Source organism: Struthio camelus, chromosome 6 (genome assembly GCF_040807025.1).
Source record: "Struthio camelus isolate bStrCam1 chromosome 6, bStrCam1.hap1, whole genome shotgun sequence".
In the NCBI taxonomy this organism is placed as follows: domain Eukaryota; kingdom Metazoa; phylum Chordata; class Aves; order Struthioniformes; family Struthionidae; genus Struthio; species Struthio camelus.
In genome coordinates, this window is record NC_090947.1 from 6,912,524 (window position 1) to 6,920,958 (window position 8,435).

Sequence of the window (8,435 nt, forward strand, 5' to 3'; positions counted from 1 at the left end):
TATGATGTGATCTCTCACCTGTTTACGTCAGAGCACCCACAACCGCAGAATGAAGATTTCTCCCGCTGTACATACCACCATCATTCCAAACTCTTCCTTCTACTTAGGGGCCAGCGGCGCTTGCTGTTCCCAGGTCAGCGTTCTAAGATTTCTCTAGGAAAAAAAAAAAAGGTGGAAATCAACTAGGAGGAGAAAGAGTTAAAACTAAGAGTCACCTCGGCACAGACGCATCCAAAACCCTGCAACCAACTGTTACAGTTCTATCAGCATAACAGAGTTCCTCTGAAGAGATGAGTTTGGGATAAAAGTATTTAATAAAAATAACTGGCATTTCTGAACTACCTTTGGGGGTAACAGTCTTCATAAAGTATGTCATCAGCCTCTCTTTGGCAACTCTGAAGTCATCTTATATTGCAAAGCATTTTGCAACTGACTTTGCCAGAAGTTTAACAAGCAGGAAAAAAATGCAGGGCTGGCTATTCAAGCAAAATGTTGCAAACTAAAACCCTGCTCATATCACATTCTGCAGGTGAGCCTCAACAACCCTGACTACCTGCACCATATAGGCAATAGCAACTTTCCATGTAATTTTTAAAAGAGCTCCAACAGAGGCAGATGCAGCTTGCATTTGCCCCTAAGTGGAGGACACAAGAAGCTTTCGTAGTGCATTCAGCTGTTCACTTGCGCCCTACGGTGGGAGAGTCCTTTGGGGGTCCTTCACCACCTGTGTTTTGGCACCATGCCGACGCCAGAGGGTCTCTGTGGCCCAGATCCAACAGAACTTTCTATGAGAGTCACTGTATGTCTCCTGCTAACCACCTCTGATCTCATAGGTCACACAAGAAGCAAAATGACATTCTTGAGCATCACCATGTCACTTGTCTCCCTACAGCTAAATAAGGGTCTCAAAAGCAGCTGGCTATTTAAAGAAAGTCATCATAGCTCCTTGACACATCCTGAAGGAGAGACGTTACGTGTGTATGCATCACCGTTACCCGATAACACAGGCCTGCGCTCACGAGCAGCCCCGGTGCGAGGAGTTCAGAGCGCTTTATAAAGGTTAGTTTTCACACACAGGGAACACAGAGCTTTTAGGAGCACAACTCAAAAGGCTCAACTCCATCATAGCTCATTGAAATACCTCAGCCAGGTTTACCTACTGCACCAGTAGCAGTGCTGAGACTAAGACCTCCCTGCCTCCCGTAACGGGCACCTGGCTGCTCACTGCACGCTGCATCCCTGCACACTGCTGCACAACTGCGGTTGCAAAGTTTTCCCTCTCCCACTGAAGGGCCTTATGGGACCCAAGCTTGTCTCTCGTGACAGCACTCTGACTGGCTAGAGGAGCACAAGGCATCGCTGCCTGGCCCTTCCTGCAGCCTCCCTTGCCTCTCGCTGGACGAGAGAAACGGCGTTGCTCGCTTTTAGCTCATCCCTGCACAAATTTTTAGTCAGCTGCTTGGAGGCCACCTCTCTAGGGGTGGGCCAGGCAGTGGGCATAAAGATCTTGCTGGGATAAAAGGATACGGTGCAGTCAGAAAGCACCTGCTGATGCTGTTGAAGGAAGCAAGCCCCCAGGCAACCTCGAGCTGAGGGCCACGATGGCAGGGAGGCTGGCCCAGAGGCCTAGTGTCAACTGTAGAGGGCTATGACCACTGGGGAGCCACCGGAAAACATCCTGCCACCAGACACAAAATGGCCTCAAACCCCCAGTGCTCCAAAGCAAAACGTCAGCCTCACCTCTCCACGTCAATGCTCTGCCTACAACTTCTTACAGGTAGCAATAAACACATTAAGAAGGTACACAGGATGCTCAGAAACACTCTCAGTGACTCCTGAGAAAGAAACAGCTAATCAAATGCTTCATGTCCACTTGTGCCCACTCAGATAATGATGTACAGATAATAATCGAGATACTTGTACGGATCTCTATCAGGGCTTAACAAGCCCTGACGATGCTAGTTAGACTCTTAAAATAATTTTTGGATGCACAGGATACAATTGATCATATGGTAGTATGGTTGCATCCCTTCTCTCCCCAAAGAGCATCAACTTCATGCATATGAGTCAAAATGCATAAATATTATCTAGAGCCTTATGCAAGTTCCATAAATCCAACCTATTTATTACTGGACGTGGAAACAGCTGAAAAAATCCAATTCTTACAGCTTTGTTCTTGCTAGAGAGTATCACGGTTTGCATATGACCAAGCTGTGTAACACTTAAAAAAAATTATAAAGTAACAGCAAGACTCATGATCGTATTTAGCAAACTAGGTGTTCTGATACATCCAACACATTTTAGAGCATCTGAACATTTGGCAATATTTAAGCAAATGCATACTATATGTTTGGCAGAGACAGGATTTTAATGACAGAGAATGTATGAGCATAGAAATGATGTTTACTTCTAGCTTTGGGTCTCAAAGGATGTCCATACCGTCAGTTGTTGCAAATAAGTCTTCCCGATGGCTGGAAAGAGGTTCTAAATGGTGACAACGCTAAATTCCCCAAAGCCCTATAGACTACAGACAGTACACACACACACTATAGATTCCTGGAGTTTTGAGAGATTTCAAGCCTAGATCACCCTTGAGAGAAAACAGGAAAATTTAATTCACATTACCAGAGGTTTGGTGATTTATCCCAGCTAGTGGTTTGGCTTTTAGATCTTGAGTTGATTCAAGACTTCCTGGAGTACTGCATGTCAAAAAAGAAAGAGAAAAAAGGGAAAGAGAAGAAGTTGATGCTCCATAAGTCACTTTGAAACTTTCCAGGCAATGCAGGTATGTGGGGACTCTATGCTATGCACTTAGCTATCCTTTAATGCCCTTTCCAATTCTGAAGTCATTCTATCTCCTAGCAGATTATTGAAATGGGACTTGGGAAAGACAGTCCATTTAAATGAGCAGTAATATAACTCTTGTGCTGCGTGCTCCAAGGAGGAGAGAGGAAGGGAAAGGCAGCGAATCTCCACAGCTCCTGCGCAGGAGGGTGTGGGGCACTGAGGCTGAAGGAATCCTAATTGCCCAAAGTGGCACCAGGGGGATTTTATCACATGCAGGGTGAGAAAGTATGCCGCGATAGCATCTCATGGAGCGCCTAAGCTTTACGTGTAAAAAAAAAACTATGTAGTGGGAACTATCTCACCAGGCCTCAGCCAACATTTTCCTAAGTAAAAAAAAAAAAAAAAAAAAAAGAAAAGAAAAAGAAAAAGAAAGAAATACTGCCTGATGAGAATCAACATACATGTTCTGCCTCAACTACAGCCCTTGCCAAAGGAGGCACGGGACAGGAGCCGGGGGCAGTCCCGCTCACTCTTATTTCACTTTCATTTAACTGGGCACTTCCATACCAGAGCCTTGGGTGCATTGTGATCTACAAACCAGTGCTTGTGCAGCCACAGAGGAAACAGAGGGAGAGGCCAAAACCGATGAAAAGCTTTACGTGACAGCAGAGAGCAAACTGCAAAGAGCGCCTGGGCAGCTTCATTTCTTCCCCAGAGGATCACAGTGGCAGGAAGACTTCCATGGGGCCTGAGTATGAGCAGAAGGTGGCCCCTGGATCGTCCAGGGAGCGTGAGAAGCAGACGCACCTTCAGGAAGCTGTTTTTCCCTGCCCTCGGCCCTCCTTGGGGAGGGAGGTGGGGGGGGAGATGCGCGAGAGCTCTCCGAGGAATGTCTTGTATGTCTGCCTGCCAGCTGCCGGGAGACACTGACACGGGCTGGGACAGAATTAGAAAACCTTGAGCGGGAGGGCAATACGGCACAAGTGCTAAGTCAGCCGCGGGCTATATGTGGTGCGCCAGTTGGTGCCCTCCCCGCCGCCAGCACATGCTTCTGCCGGCCCTTCTCGGGCATCTCCCACACACATCAGGGGCAAGCTCTCTCTCTTAAGCTTTCTGTGATCAAATCCACCACTTCAGGCTTGTTGCGTTTTCTCCTTCTCATATTCAATCCTTTGCCTGCTCCTTTGACATCCCTTGACTTCAGCCTGCATTACCCTGTTACTACTGCGTGTCCCTGGCTGTATTCAGGCTGTCAACATCTAGCATGGCAGTCAGAGGAGCCAAGAGGTTAAGTTCTTCCTTCTAAACACACTCACCATCTCCTTCAAGCCTAAAGAGTGTCAAAAGCATCTTAGCTCCCCGACTTCACAAACAGCCACTCCCTGCTTCAGATCCCACTCCCGACCTCCCCTTTTGCATATCATTCAATTTGGTTGCCATTATATAATGTCATTTCCAGGTTATGTCCACTATCATCTTATTTCCCACCACGTGCAAGTCTAGTGATGTCAGCCCTGACTGTTCACTTGTCAAATTCTTGCACAGTCACCTCTAGCCTCCTCCTACACTCTGCCCTACTCACGGACCGCCTTCCTGAGGACAGCTGCAATCTCTCATCCTTAAATCTTTTGCAAAGACTAACCCCCTTTATGGTGCCTTAAGAGAAATCCAGCTGAAGTGCACGGATACATGCCTGAATAAACACGTTTGTATAAGACCTCATTTGACCAAGATCCACCAAAACATGAGCCTGACCATTCACTGAACTTGACGCTGCATCTCTTCTACACAAGGTCCACCTGCTTGTCAGGGAGTCATGCAAACGCGAGCACCCTAGGTAGGAACTGCCTTTGCTTTTCTGTGTGGAAAGTGCCTTGCATGCTGTGAGCGCCATCAAAGCCAAATCTTTCGTAGGATAGTTAGCCACCCTGTTGCACACAGTCAGCATTACAGACTGAAGCTGAGATCTTGAGAGAATTTGCTGGCAGCACACCCCTGGTTCATTATTTTAAACTTGTTGTGAAACGTCTAGAAATCAAACGAGATGAACAGTCCTCTCCCTCCATATGAGGCAGTAATCTCTCTCTTATGGCCAAAATTATATCCTTCAGAGATAGCACAAGAATCTTTGTAGAAAAATCTACCCTATGGTTAGAGATCCAGCTGGTCTCTATCAGTTCAAGAAAGGCTTAGGAATGTAAATGAATTCTATATTCCTTCCTTCAAAACTTGTTATGAATTATAGCAACTATAATATTCCTGATAGCCACTTAAATGCCCAATTCATTTCTACATCTTATTATGCTCTTGGCCTCAACTGCTCCCAATGGCAGTGAGTTTCACAATCTAACGGTGCAGAAAAAACATCATTCCCTGCTATTAGTTTTGAATTTCATTGAACCTTCTTCGTTTCTGTTCCAAAAGCTTCTCAGTTAACTTCTCTGCACTTCTTGTTACCTCGTCTAATGGGCTCACTTCTCCACCTATTGATGGACTAGGTAGGTGGTTCTACCAGGGCACAGCTCCAAAGAGATTTCAGTATTTCTCAAAGCTTTCTTGCTTGCCAAATGTTACACGTACGTTTACAACTTTTCCTGCTGACATTTGCAACCACCCAACCTTCAGGGGAGGAACACAGCAAACATTTAACAGCAACAGGTGTCAGACAGGAGTTTATCACAGGAAACGAAGGACATGTCAGACAGCTGATATTAGAGAAGATAAGTGGGTATGGGATGGAAGAAATACTACAAGAAGAGATTGGAATAGGTTGATTATCCTTGGGTATTTGTAAATACTGCCAGTATTCTCAGCGTTACACATCTTACCTGAAAGCAAGTGCCTTCTGAATGACCAGTAACCCTTCCTTTAGCGCATAATCTGGCGTCCTGTGACGGTCTTGCCAGCAATTTCACAAAACAAGGTAAGGAAACCACATTTAAGCACACACTCGATCAGAAGCACTCTAAACTTGCAGCAGCCCTTTTGCCCATGGCGCAATCCCATATAAATTAATGTGGCCTCGCCCAAAAAAAGATCCTCTTCCTCCGCAGCCTCCTAGACTAGCCCTCGGACTGCCCCGGCAAATTTGAGCAGCCTAAAGCACCCAGAAGGAAACTGATGGCCCAGGCTCTTCTGAGAAAACTTACACTGGAAGAAGCATGCTTTAACTCCCTATCCCTGTGCAATGCACCGCAGATACTCGGGGATCAGTAGGAATGTCTCTCAGATGGTCTTTATAGCTCGTATGGCTTAGTGGACTTATCAAAAGTGTAAGAGAAAAATAAAGCTCATTTCTGGACAATCAGAAACCAGGCGTCTCATTTTTAAGTTCCTGGAAAAATGGAGCACAAGTTCATTGCATTTTCAGGCATCGTAAAGACAGCAAAAGGCGAAAGTCTCACAGGGAGACAGTCAGGTGTAAAACACAGAGAAGCAGCAGCATTCATCCTTTCAGCCAACAGCTCTGTGGCTCGCGTGCTCCCCTGAAATATGGGAGATCCAGTTTCCTCCTTTAGAGCATGGATTTAAACCAGGGGCTTCCCCCTCCTAGAGGAAGGCCAAACTCCCTGAGCTATATGATGGCTCTGTCTCAGGGTTTCATGTTAAAACTGGGTCAGAAAGGCAGAGACTTCAAAGCAATTATACAGAGTCCAGCCCAGCGCAGGCACTCCCACTTCCATTCTGGTGGCCCAATTAATGCCCATCTCTCTGTGATTCTAGCCTGAAAAAGCAACATATTTCATTTCAGAAGTGTCAGAACGAATCATGTCAAAGCTCCAGAAGAAAAGGAAAATGAAACAAAACAAAACCCTACTCCCTTCTTTGGGAATTCAACTAAATTTGACGTAAATTAATAAAGTTTTGCATTGGCCAAAACTCCATCCTCATCAACAAAACCACTTGCAAAAACCAGAAAAACACCAAGCAAGCAGACCCAAATCGCTATTTCTATGGGTAACAGGACTAACAGAACACAGTTTCCAGGAAACAGCTGTCTCACAGCCGGATTTTCTGGGGCCTGGGGAAAGCTGAAGTCCCTTCAATGTTCATTATGCCTCTCTTCAACATGGATTCTCCTGCAGGAGGGAGGCACCAGGCACCTACGCACTCTCGAAGAGTCGCGCACCCGAGGCAGATGCCAGCAATAACTCATGTCCTCAGCTGCTGCCGCCGCTGCTTTCCCTTAGAAGCGGATCTCGGTAATCCCAGCAACAGTGAGGGAGAGGGGGAGTTTGTTCTCGTATACGTGCTTGCATGAGACTGCTGTCAGAAGCGGAAGAGGAGCCTGTTGTAATACCTGGAAACAGGTCTGCGTTCCATGGTGGGATGGCACAATATCGCCAGAAACGAGCAGATGACAGCTCCCAGGTGAAAGCAAAGGGACACTCATCTCCTGCGCGACAGCTGGCTGTTTGCTCCATGGTGACAGACAGGAGCACACCTCCCTACCTGGGCTATCCCTGTAGCCTCTCTGCCATGCTGTCAGGCATCTCATGATCTCAGCATCCAGGATCATCACAACACTCGCAAGAAGGTAGGACCGTTACTCTGTCTTACACTTGAGGCGTGGAGGGTCCAGGACCCCCAACAGGCATCCACCTGGTGCAAGGTAATGCTATGCAGGGATACCCAAGCCAGCTGGCGTACCCCCACACTTCTGGCCTGGCCAGCAGATTTTTCAAAGGAGTGGGGTGTATCCACCCTGGGGGCCTGCCGCACCCCCAAGGATGTCCTGGAACACATCCCAAATTGCCCAGGGCTGCCCTGGGCCAGGCAGACAAACCTGCATTGTTCTGTCCCAAGCCCAGAAACCTGACAGAAGCCAAATCCTTAATGCAGCCCTCTGGGCAGTGAGTGAAATACGGACCTGCCATCCTCTTTCTCATTTACCCCTATTTATCTTCTCACTTGATAACATACAATTATTTTGTGGCAGCTCTTCATAAAAATGCCATTTCTGGTAGCACGAAGCACGTCCAGGTGCATCTGAATTCTCAGACAGGCCATACTGTGCAGAGCCAGCACTAAGTTCACATTTCATGTTCTGAAGCCCAGTCTTCCTTTCAAAACATATTTAACGGTTGCTTTCAGGCTTATCATATTATAACCCTAAGGTGGCCGTAGAAATGACTACATCTTCGATGGTTCTTTCTTGCAAAGTTCTAATAGGCCTAAGGACGCGTGTAAAGAACTATTTCAGATTATTTCTACATAAGATGTATTACCAGGATCCAGTTCCGGTGCTGGCTTTTGCTAAAGTCTGGTTTCTGCAACATAAGACACCAGCATCATTGGAGAGGCCTGGATGCTGTACGCATGCTTAAGTAACACTGAAAACATGAGCATTGTAGAAGGCAGGGATATACGATGTGTGCTACAAGAGACTTCAGTGCATGATTTCAATGCCTTAATGCTCGTAGCAGCAGGCAATTCAAAAATTAAAACGGAGGCCAGCAGCGAGAGAAAAACACAGCATTGTTCCCTGGAGATAGCTTGCTCTGAATTGTAACTATTGGCCAGCAAAACCTGGGGACCACTGGGAGGAATGAAATTAGGTGGATGATATAAATGAAACACAGACAAGTAGGTAGATGCTGATGTTAGTACCTGTAATCACTGAGGGACTGCTGTAGCATCCAGATATT

At 46.5% G+C, this 8,435-nt stretch overlaps 1 long non-coding RNA gene across 3 annotated transcripts in view; it reads right to left on the reverse strand.

Annotated features, from left to right (window-relative positions):
- The window catches only part of LOC138067613 (uncharacterized), a 73,153-nt gene that overhangs the window by 32,602 nt on the left and 32,116 nt on the right, over window positions 1–8,435 (reverse strand). For all 3 annotated transcript variants that reach the window (XR_011141801.1, XR_011141800.1, XR_011141802.1), the window contains exons 4-5: window positions 2,626–2,699; window positions 19–153 (exon numbers count right to left, since the gene is read on the reverse strand). This is a non-coding gene — a long non-coding RNA (uncharacterized lncRNA). The remainder of the gene's footprint in view (window positions 1–18; window positions 154–2,625; window positions 2,700–8,435) is intronic.